Raw genomic sequence first — 12033 nt, forward strand, 5'->3', positions numbered from 1 at the left:
GATCAGTTGTCATATTTCAGATTGTAAGGAACCTAAATTTGTCTGTTAAGTGGATAATGGGGAATGTCGAATCAGCCATGATCCTATTGAATAGTAGAGCAGGCTCGAGGGGCCAAACAGCTGACCTATTCTTAATAGTTACCTGCTGGGTTCTTTTAAGTGTTTTTATTTGCATCCTTCAAAGTAAATTGTAACAGCTTCTACATGTACCTTGCAAGCTTACTCTCAAACTAGTTTCTCCCCTTTAACCAGTTTCTTCATCCTCCTTTGCTCAATTTGAAACTGCTCCCAATCCTCATGCTTACTAAACACTTTGTGTGATTTTCCCTTAGATCTAATGCTATCCTTAATTCATTTTGTTATCCATTGTTGGGCTGATTTTCTTTCTGTATTTGTCCTCTAGAAAGAAATGTAAAAGTATTGAAATGCATGAATTTGTTTTTAAAATAATAGCCATTGCTTATCCACCTCATGTCTTTCACTGAAATTGTAGCCAGTTTGTGCCTCATCCTCATGATTTCCTTTTATGTTTAGGACCCAGTTTTGGATTAAACTTGTTTATTTTCTGTTGCATTGAAGAATGCCATCAAATGTGGTAACATTTTCCTGAAGGAATTTGCGCAAGCAGATTATTAATGAATCCTTTCTGATTGTGTAATACTAAATCTATGAAACCCTGTTTCCTAGTTTGTTCCTCATAATATTAGTCGTAAAACAAATTTTGTACACAATTCGTGAGCCACTGTATAATTGCACATGTGGTTTGCCAATTCTGTGTGTAGATTAAAGCCATCGATGATTACTACAGCCTTCTTGGTATGTGCATGTCTCGTTTTATTTTAATTTGTGATTACTGAGTTTTGTATGTTACCTGAAAAGTTTTTTTACCTCTTGCTCTTCTGAGACTGATCCTGATCATTCGTTGAGATTTTCTGAGCAAATATGCTTTTCCACTGTTGGACTCCCTTTCTTTTTTGCCTGTTCTTTCAAAATATTGAATAATCTTAGCCTTGGTTACCCTGCAATCTTGTCTCTGTATTTCAATCATATTGTATCCTGTTACAACTACTGTGCATTCAGATACGGTACCTGACTGAATGGAATGCATCGCATCATAGGATATTAAAAGAAGTAGCTACAGAAATAGGGTGTGCTAGTAGTAATCTGCAAGAATCTTTAGATTCTGGCAAAGTCCCAGAAGTTTGGAAAACTGTCAATGTAGCAGCATCTTTTAAAAAGGGAAGAATTCAAAAACCAGTGAATTAGCTTAACATCCATCATTAAAAAAATGCTAACATCTGTGATGAAGGATGTAATAATAGAGCACTTAGAAATATAAAACATGATTAAGCAGCATCAGCATCGCTTCACAAAGACAAAATTATGTCTGACAAATTTTAAAAATTTTCAGCAAAGTGACAAGCAAGATAGGTAAAGAAGAGGCAGTGGATGTAAGAAGACATTTGATAAGTACTGTGCAGTTGGCTACTTAAGATAAGAGCCCATCGTGTTGGAAGTAAAATGTCGTCATGGATAGAGGATGGGCTAACTAATGAAGAAGTCAGTGTTGGCCTGATGGTTGTGAGGATGCTGCCTGAACTGCTGTGCTCTTCCAGCACCCACTAACCGAGAATGATGGTTGTGAATGCTCTCTGGATTTTCAGAATTTTCACTTGTAACTAATGGAGTACCACAAGGATCAGTGCTGAGGCCACAATTATTTACAATATGTAATAATGAATTAGATGAAGAATGTACTGTCACTAAGTTTGTGGACGACACAGGTGGGAAGACAATTGGTGAGGATGAAACAGTCTACAGAGGGATTAAAAGGTAAAAACAATGACTGCAGATGCATTAGCCAAGTCAAGTGAGTGGACAGAAACCTGACACAGAATACAATGTGGGAAAGAGCATACATCGGAAGGAAGAAAAGAAGAGGTGATTATTTAAAGGGAGCACAACTATAGAAAGCTATAGAACAGATGGGTTTTTTAAATATTCATTCACAGAATGAGGGCATTGCTTATTATTGCATAGAGGACAGTTCAGAATCAACCACATTGCTATGGCTCTGAAGTCACAGGGCAGACCAGTTAAGGATGGCAGTTCCTTTCCCGAAAGGGCATTAGTGAAACAGGTGGACTTTTTCAACAATTGGATTTGTGGTCATCATTAGACTTTTAATTCCAGATTTTTATTGAAACAACATTCTATCATCGTCTGTGCTGGGATTTGAACCCAGAATATTACATGGATCTCTGGGTTAACGATGCAATATTGCTCGACCATCATCTCCCCAAGAGGGAGTTTGGGAGTTCTTGAGCACAAAAAGCTAGGATTTAAGTTCAACAGGTAATGGGTAAGGTAAATGAAATGTTGAAGTTTAATTCAAAGGCAATGGAGTATAAAGTGGGGAGGTTTTGTGACAACTATACAAGGCACTAGTCAGACCACACCTGAAATACTGTGACCGGTTTTGTCTAAGGAAAGATATATTGCCTCTGGAGGCAATCCAGAGAAGATCACAAGCTTCATCCTGAAAAAAGGTGGGACTGCGGCATGGTGGCTCAGTAGTTAGCACTGCTGCCTCACAGCACCAGGATCCCAGATTAGATTCCAGCCTCTGGCGACTGTCTGTGTGGAGTTTGCACATTCTCCCTGTGTCTGCGTGGGTTTCCTCCGGGTGCTCCAGTTTCCTCCCACATCCAAAGATGTGCAGGTCAGGTGAATTGGTCATGCTAAATTGCCCATAGTGTTAGGTGCATTAATAAGAGGGAAATGGGTCTGGGTGGGTTACTCTTTTGGAGGGTCGGTGTGGACTGGATGGGTCGAAGGGCCTGTTTCCACACTGTAGGGAATCTAATCTATTTTATGAGGAGAGGCTGAATAAATTGGATTTGTACTCTCTAAAGATTAGAAAAATGAGAGGTGACTGTATTGAAACTTTGAGGACTTGACAGGGTAGATGCAAAGAGACTTTTTTTTTCTGCTTGAGTCTGTAGAATTTTTTTTACCATGGAGTGATGTCAAGACTGGGTTGTTAAGTATGTTCGAGACTGAAGCAAACAGAATTTTAATGAGTAATGGAATGGAAGGTTATATAGTGAACAGTACAGTACATAGTGGCCCACCATGGTTGTACCAACTATGATGCGATTCTAAACCAATCCAATCTGTCTGCAAATGGTCCTTGTCTATTTATCCCCTGCCTGTTGATGTCTATGGAAACACCTCTTAAATATTGCTGTCATATCTGCTTCTACTGCTTCCCTTAGCAGTGTGTTCCAGCTATCTACCATTTTTTTTTTTAACAAACTTGTCTCGCCCATCTCCTTTGAACATTGCCCCTCTCACCTTAAATCTATGCCCCCCAGGAGAAAAGAACAAAAGAACATAAGAACTAGGAGCAGGAGTAGGCTATTTGGCCCTTTGAGAACAAAACTGCAAACAGCACTCACCTGCAACATGACCTCCCTGCTTTTCAACTCAATCCCTTTAGCAATGAAGGACAAAATTCCATTTGCCTTCTGAATTACCTTTTGTACCTGCTACCTTCTGTGATTTATGCACAAGGACACCCAGGTCACCCTGCATAGCAGCATGCTGCAACTTTTTAACCATCCAATAATAGTCCTTTTTACTATTATTTCTTCCAAAATGAATGACTTCACATTAACTAACATTGTATTCCAATGTGGCTGGCCTACTTCTATAGTCTTATTGCATTTTTACATTTTTTGTATTATGGCCCTACTGGTCCTAGATTCTCTGCCTTTCATTTTTGCTCTTTACTTTTCAATCTTCAATTTCTAACTTTGTTTCCTTTTCTTCTGGCTTCTCTTTCAAGTTTCCATATCCGTCACACTAGTTTAAACCTTCTCCCACAGTATGAGTGAATGCAAAGGTGATCTCCTTGCAATCGATCCTGTAAGTGTGCTGTTGCAGAGTCAAGCAGTGATTTCTTTTTATATAAAAAAGCCATCTTACTTGTTGATCGTACATTGTTGTGTTGGCCTGTTGTTGCACAGGTAGTGCCCCTGCCTCTGGGCCAGAAGGTCAAGGTTCAAGTCCCCACTTAACACAGGTGTGTTTGAACAGGTTGATTTTTTTTTACACATTAACTCAAACCCATATGAAAATTATCCTAAATTGCTGCAATCATCTTGATTTCAATTGCTACTTTAGTGACCCATCTATGCATGTTTACTCCTTTCCAAAATGACTCCATTTCATTCTAGTTTCAGTCAACTGGCAGCTGTCCAGTTCTGTACTGAAGTGACTATTTATGCAAGATGGCAGTATGTGTTGCCAGACACCAGCTAGTACGACATTGAGCCAAATATCATTCTTGCCAGCCTGAGTCACAATATTTTCTCTGGATTGGCTGCGTTCGATCCTTGTGTCGTGAGAAATCATTTAGGCAGTTCCTGTCTTACCTGGGGTTGTCAATGTCTATCAACCAATAAAGTAAGGGCAACATTAAGGTCCTCCAAGCTGTCACCTGCTAATTTGCTTAAGATGAGGGTTTTAACAAGGAATTTTTTCACTTAAGATCATATCCTTCTTTCACCTGAGTAATTAATGAACAGCAGATGAGGATGTGCAAATCTTCTGTGCGTATTCCTTTAGTTATTCACAAGAGATAATCTAATTAAGTTTAAAGAATGTCACCTGCTAGAATTTCTTGCTGGATACTTGCCCTGCTCCTGCTGACTTCAATCTCTGCTCCCCACTGGCATTCTGTAAAACATTTTGAAATTATTTTGCAAGGGGCAATAACTGTTTGAATGTGGTGCTACTTGGAAGCAATAGGATGCCTTCCGTCTGGTATGAGTCATACTAACAGATTAGCTGGTGAGGTAATGGTCTTTGGAGAGACAGGAGGATAGATGATGTCACCTTGTTTCACACTGCATCTTCAGATACCTACAGTAAGAGCTGAAACTGGATTATAAATTACTCAATGTGTCATTGATAAGTTCCAGTGTTAATCTCTTCCCTTTTTAATTAGAAATTTTCAATAAAATGCCAGTTTGCCAATGATGTAAAATAATTTGCTGTGCTCAGCTTTTAAATTCAGCCTCTTGACTGTGGAACACATATAGTACAGCTTCACTGCACTGCACTGATGTAATTTGCTGCAGTCTGAATCCATTCTGCATATAACTGCAGCCATGAGATGATCCTTCATGGGATTGGGAGGGGGGAGGTGGGAATTCATAAAGTTTCCTGCAGTGAAATGTGCAAGAAGTGAGATGGAAGTCGAGAAATCATTTTGGTTACATATTGAGAAATTAAAAACTTTGCTCTTGTGCATGTGCTGCAAGTACTTTCACATGCATCAACCTGTTCTCCAGTTTGAGTATTGTAACTCATGCAACTTTGCTCAGTAGATTGTATTATTTGGCTGCATTTCTCATGGCCTTAAAAGATTTTCTGTGGCATTGATTGCTTAGTTAAGGTAAGTGTGATAGAGACTGCATGAGATAAACAAGCACACAAGTGAGAAAGGAATAGTGTGTTTTTGGTTTCAGACCCAAGTGGTTATGAGGAGGATTTGTGAAGTGTAAACACTAGTTATGCTGAAATGGTTTTACAGACTAGGTCAGTAAACATTTGGTGCTGAGAAGAGACAATGTGGCAGATGAAAGAAAGTCCTGGATTATCACAACTCTGTTGTTCAGGTGATTTGATTTCTTTACTGTCATGTGTACTTTGTTACAAAATACAGTGAAAAATGTTGTATGGTGTTGTCATTCTTTGTCATCTTAAAACAGAAAAATAAACTATATCAAGGCAGAAAAATAAAGTTAGTTCAACTTTACAGTCCTTAGGTACTTACCCATGGGGATGATGGAATCCAGTGCCACAAGGAGGGAGAATGACAACTTTTGCTAATTATTTAGCTGACTATTAAATTTTGCGATTTGTATTGGTGGAATTTGAATTTGATAATATTCTGAAACCAAAAGCAAGTTTGAGAATGACTATGTAACACTTTGTTTTTAAAACGGATAATCTCGTTCACTTTAAGGAAAGGATATCTGCTGTCCTACATGTAGCTCCAGAACCAGAGCAATGTGTTGACTGTAGCTACCATCTGGGGAATTATAGATTAGATTAGATTACTTAATGTGGAAGCAGGCCCTTCGGCGCAACAAGTCCACACTGACCCTCCGAAGAGCAACCCACTCAGACCCATTCCCCTACATTTACCCCTTCACCTAACACTATGGGCAATTTAGCGTGGCCAATTCACCTAACCTGCACATCTTTAGACTGTGGGAGGAAACCAGAGCACCCGGAAGAAACCCACGCAGACACGGGGAGAACGTGCAAACTCCACACAGACAGTTGCCCGAGGCAGGAATTGAACCTGGGTCTGTGGCACTGTGCCGTCCATAAGCAGTAAATGTTAGCCGAACTAGTTACTTGCTTATTCCTTGAATTCATTTTTCTTTAAATGTTGTCGTCTGAAAGGAGCATTGCAGCAAAACAAAAACACTATTTTTGTTGAAAGCTTTTCTTCAATAGAAACCAGAAGAAATAGTTTAATTACCAGCTTCAGTGAAACCCATTTGTGAGCCACGGTCTTGTTTTGTATTGAGACAAAATTCAAAGTTAAATCCTTCCCCTTCAGGGACCCAGTACCATACTGGTAGGTTAATGTTTGTTTGGAGCTCTTTAGAGATTGAGATGTTTACTAAGATTATTGTTTCAAGTTTGCATGTCAGTGCAGTATTAATGGGGTTTTGTTGTGGAGCCATCCCTGGAATAAAACAGTTTTTCAACTTGTTCCTACAGTTCAGATGTCTTTATAGTCTCTTCTTTTTTTATTCCACCTGTTATTTGAAATGAGTGTTTTGGTATTCTGCCCAACATGCTTCCCCCTAAACATAAAACAAAGAAATGTTGATTTTTGGAGGTCGTAAACAAAAACAGAAATTTCTGGTGAACTTAGCAGACCTGCCAGCATCCTTGGGGGAGAGAGAGCACCTTCATACATGTTAGAATTTCCCCATCAATTTCTGTTATTGTTTCATGTCTCCCTCGAACAGTTTGTTACTTCACCCAACTAACTCGGTTAGCTAGATTCACAAGTGAAGGACAGCCTTTGCTCATGGTGTACCCATTTTTAATAACTTGTTTACTCCTCCTCACAACTAACTTGGAGTTCCATACTGTTTGGATTCCATTCTTATTGTGTATTATTCTTTAAGAAGTTCCTGATATCAGCCTTTGACATCACTTTTCCTGATATTTGTTTCGACATCCCCCTCACAACTTATATGGAAGTGATCTCTGTTTATTTGATGACAGGTCACCTCTGGCATCTCTTTTTTTTTAATGTCCTCATTTCAATGTCAGGGAACATTTCAGGCAGTTTGTGAAAAGTAATTAATGATCAAGTAACCTCTCCTGAAATCATTTCATTGAGGGATAAATATCATAACTTGCACTTTAGTAGGACTGGACCTCTTATGTTTGTGAAGAGATTTAAAAATGTTGTTGGGACAAAGTAAGCCAACCCCTCCGGTAGATTGGAACCCAAGCAGGAGTTCAGAATAAAAACAAAGCTGGCATAGGAGGAAAACGGGTCGTAAAAGGGCCCAGTGATATGGTCACTAGGCTATTAATCCAGAAACTTAGCTAATGCTCTGGAAGCCCGATTCAAATCCCAAATGGTAGATCATAGAATTTGAATTGTATTTTTAAAATATCTCTTAGAGTCTACTGATTATCATGAAACCCTTGCTGGTTCACTAATTTCTGGGAAGGAAATCTGTTCTGGCCTGCATGTGACTCCAGACCCACAGCAATGAGGTTGATTCTGAACTGCCCTCTGAAATGGCCCAACATGCTACTCAGCTATTTAAATTGCTATGAAGTCTTAGCAAGTTTTGAGAAGATTATTGAGAGGATCTCAATAATGAAAGAAAACTAGATGGACCACCACTCAACCCTAGGCAACAGAAAAGACCATGATAGAAACAGCTCTGTTGCCCCTGTAAAGACATCCTTATAAACCTTTTGTGTCGAGTGCCAAAATTGCAATACCTATCTCGCTGAGAGTCAAGCAACAGCCTGAAACGGTTATACTCATAGAATCATACCTTACAGACACTGTCCCAGACAGCAGCATTGCCATCCCTGGATATGTCCTGTCCCACTGGCAAGACAGACCCAATGCAGTCGAAGAAGTTGCCCAGGAAGTCCTCAACATTGACTCTGGACCTCTCAAAGACTTGTGAGGTCAAGTCTTCAGGTTAAACATGGGCAGAAAAACCTGCTGATTGCCTTGTACTGTCATCTCTCTATTGATGAATTGGTACTCCTCAATGTTGAGCCACTCTTGGAGGAAGTAGTGAGGGTGGAAATGGCGCAAAATGTACTCTGGGTGGGATTTTCAATTCCCATCACCAGCAGGGGTTTGATAGCAGCACTACTGATCAAGCTGGTGGGTCCTAAAGGACATAGCTGCTAGACTGGGTCTGTGGTAGATGATGAGGGAACCAACATGAGGGGATAATGTACTTGACATCATCCTTACTAATGGGCAGATACAGTCATGGACAGACGCATCGGTAAGTGGCCACTGGACGCTCCTCCTGGAGATGAAGTTCTGCCTTCACATTGCAAATAATCTCCATCGTGTTGTATGTGAAATGGAACAGACTTAAAAGATTTAGCAACTCAAGCCTGGGCATTTGAGGCACTGTGGGCCACTTACAGTGGCAGAACTGTACTCATAGCCCGGCATATCTGTTTACAGCTTTGCTGACGACACTACTGTTGTAGGGCAGATCTCAAACAGCGACAAGGCAGAATACAGGAAGGAGGTTGAGTGCTTAGTAGCATGATGGAAAGACAACAATCTCTCCATCAACATCAGTAAAATGAAGGAACTGGTCATTGACTTCAGGAAGCAGAGTGGAGGGGATGGCCCTGTTTGCATCAATGGTGCTGAGGTGGAGATGGTCAAGAGCATCAAGTTCCTAGGACTGACGATCACCAAAAAATCTGTTCTGGGCCACAAGTCAGTGCAGTGGTCAAGAAAGCACAGCAACATCCACTTCCTTGGGATGCTGAGGAAATTTGACATGCCCAGAAGAACTCTTGATATTTTTTATAGAATGCCTTCTATGATGCAGCTATCTGGATCATGTGTTTTTGCCACTGCTCTTCCCAAGACTGTAAGACACTACAGAATTGTGAACAAAGTCCAGTCAATCATGCAAACCAGCGTCCCATCCATTTACTCCATCTATACTTTCTGCTGCCTTAGGAAAGCAACCAACATAATCAAAGACCACCCCCACCCTAATTATACTCTCTTCCACCCTCTTCTGTTCGGCAGAAGATACAAAAGTTTGTATACGTACACAAATAGATTCAAGAACAGCTTCTTCCCCGCTGTTATTAGACTTGTGAATGGACCTCAAATTTTAAACTTAATGCTCTTCTTGCTGTTTATGTACCTTTCTGCAGCTGTAACATTGTATTCCTTGCTCTGTTCTATTACCCTAATGCATTTTGTATTGCGTACAAAACAAAACTTTTCTCTGTACCTAGATACATGTGACAATTATAAATCAAATCCAGTATTCCCTACTCAGCCACTATCTTCAAGTCAGCACCTTACATGCCTAAAAATGAGGTATTAACATGTTGAAGCTACCAAACAGGACAATTTTTGTGCCCAACAGCATAAGCAGCAAGTCGTGAATGGTGGTTGACGATGAAACAGCTCACTGGTGGAGCAGTCTCCACAAATATCCTCATCCTCAATGACAGAAAAGTCCAACATATCAATACAAAATAATAGGCTGAAGTATTCCCAGCAGTGTTCAACCAGAAGTGCCAAATGTATGATCCATCTTGGCTGCTTTCAGTGGACCCCATCATGACCGATATCAGTCTTCAGCCAATTTGATTCACGACATGTGATATCAAGAAATGGTTGGAGGCACTAGATACTGTAAAAGCGATGGGCCATGACAACATTCTGACAATAGTACTGAAGGCTTGTTCTCCAGAGCGAGTTGCACCCTTAGCCAAGCTGTTCCAGTGTTCTACAGCACTAGCATTTACTTGACTATGTGGATAGTTGCCTGGGTGTGTCCTACGCTCATTGGAGGACAAATCTAACCAGACCAATTACTGTCCAATCAATCTACTCTCGATTCATCAATGAAGTGATAGAAGGTGCCATCATTAGTGCTGTCAAGCAGCACATGCTCAGCAATAACCTGCTCAGTGGCGCCCAGTTTTGGTTTCGTTAGGGTCACTCAGCTCCTGGCTTCATGACTGCCTTGGTTCGAACATGGATGAAAGAGCTGAATTACAGGAATGAGATGAAAGTAGCAGCCTTTGACATCAAGGCCATGTTTGACTGTATGGCCTGAAGGTGATCTAGCAAAACTGGAATCAATGGTTGTCAAGGGGCAAACTCTGCAGTTGGAGTAGCATATAGCACAGAAACAGCCGTGGACAATCTGAGAGATGCGTGATGTTGAGCAATACCAATAACACATTTTGTAAAAGTGTACTTGAAGAGAGAATGTAGTGCTGTAGTGATTAGCAGGACCTAACTGATTCAATCTACAACCTGTACTGTATGGTTTATGTTTTCATACACTTTACATTTCAGTGCTTTTCTTATTTTTGCAAGTGAGCCCAACCTAGGCATACTTGTAGTTTTCATGTTTTGCATGTTCAAATTTGGTCAATCTATTGATGTGTAGTTTTTATCTTTGTCTAATGCATAGATTTGTGCACGGCAATGTCTTTCTCACTGGTTATATCAGGGCGTATATACTTTGAAATAAAATAGTAATTACTCTTTATGTAACATAGCGATCTCTAGAGACAGATATTCAATGACTCTCTCTACCTTTTTTCTTACATGTACATGTATTCATATTATCCCCAAACTTGAATATGTGGTGAATGTTTAGATATAACATGCTTAGTTCTGAAGAAGGGTTATATGAGGCACAAACTGTGAACAGCTTTTCTCTCTCCATGGATGCTGCCTAGTTCTCCACTTTATTTTTATTTCCGAGGTTCCTCATGGGAGACTAATTAGCGAGATTAGATCTGATGGAATAAAGGGTGAACTAGCCATTTGGATACAGAACTGGCTCAAAGGTAAAAGACAGAGGGTAGTGGTGGAGGGTTGTTTTTTGGACTGGAGGCCTGTGATCAATGGAGTGCCACAAGCACTGGTGCTGGGTCCTCTACATTTTGTCATTTACATAAATGATTTGGATGTGAACATAAAAGGTACAGTTAGTAAGTTTGCAGATAACACCAAAATTGGAGGTGTAGTTGACAGCGAAGAGGGATACCTCAGATTACACCAGGATTTTGTCCAGATGGGCCAATGGGCAGCGAAGTGGCAGATGGAGTTTAATTCAGATAAATGCGAGGTGCTGCATTTTGGGAAAGCAAATCTTAGCAGGACTTATACACTTAATGGTAAGGTCCTAGGGAGTGTTGCTGAGAAAAGAGACCTTGGAGTGCAGGTTCATAGCTCCTTGAAAGTGGAGTCGCAGGTAGATAGGATAGTGAAGAAGGCGTTTGGTATGCTTTCTTTTATTGGTCAGAGTATTGAGTACAGGGGTTGAGAGGTCATGTTGCGGCTGTACAGGACATTGGTTAGACCAATGTTGGAATTTTGCATGCAATTCTGGTCTCCTTCCCATCGGAAAGATGATGCGAAACTTGAAAGGGTTCAGAAAAGATTTACAAGGATGTTGCCAGGGTTGGAGGATTTGAGCTATAGGGAGAGGCTGAACAGGCTGGGACTGTTTTCCCTGGAGCATCGGAGGCTGAGGAGTGACCTTACAGAGGTTTACAAAATTTATGAGGGGCATGGATAGGGTAAATAGGCAAAGTCTTTTCCCTGGGGTGGGGGAGTCCAGAACTAGAGGGCATAGGTTTAGGGTGAGAGGGGAAAGATATAAAAGGGACCTACAGGGCAACTTTTTCACGCAGAGGGTGGTACGTGTTTGGAATGAGCTGCCA

General features: G+C 40.6%; 1 protein-coding gene across 3 annotated transcripts in view; it reads left to right on the plus strand.

The window, feature by feature from the left end:
• Positions 1-12033, plus strand: part of eif2ak3 (eukaryotic translation initiation factor 2-alpha kinase 3) — a 95534-nt gene that overhangs the window by 24326 nt on the left and 59175 nt on the right. The gene's annotated exons all lie outside the window — the stretch shown is intronic.

This window comes from Chiloscyllium plagiosum, unplaced genomic scaffold, assembly GCF_037043375.1.
Source record: "Chiloscyllium plagiosum isolate Xiang-an unplaced genomic scaffold, Cpla_swu_hap1 HiC_scaffold_1, whole genome shotgun sequence".
NCBI classification, from domain to species: Eukaryota; Metazoa; Chordata; class Chondrichthyes; order Orectolobiformes; family Hemiscylliidae; genus Chiloscyllium; species Chiloscyllium plagiosum.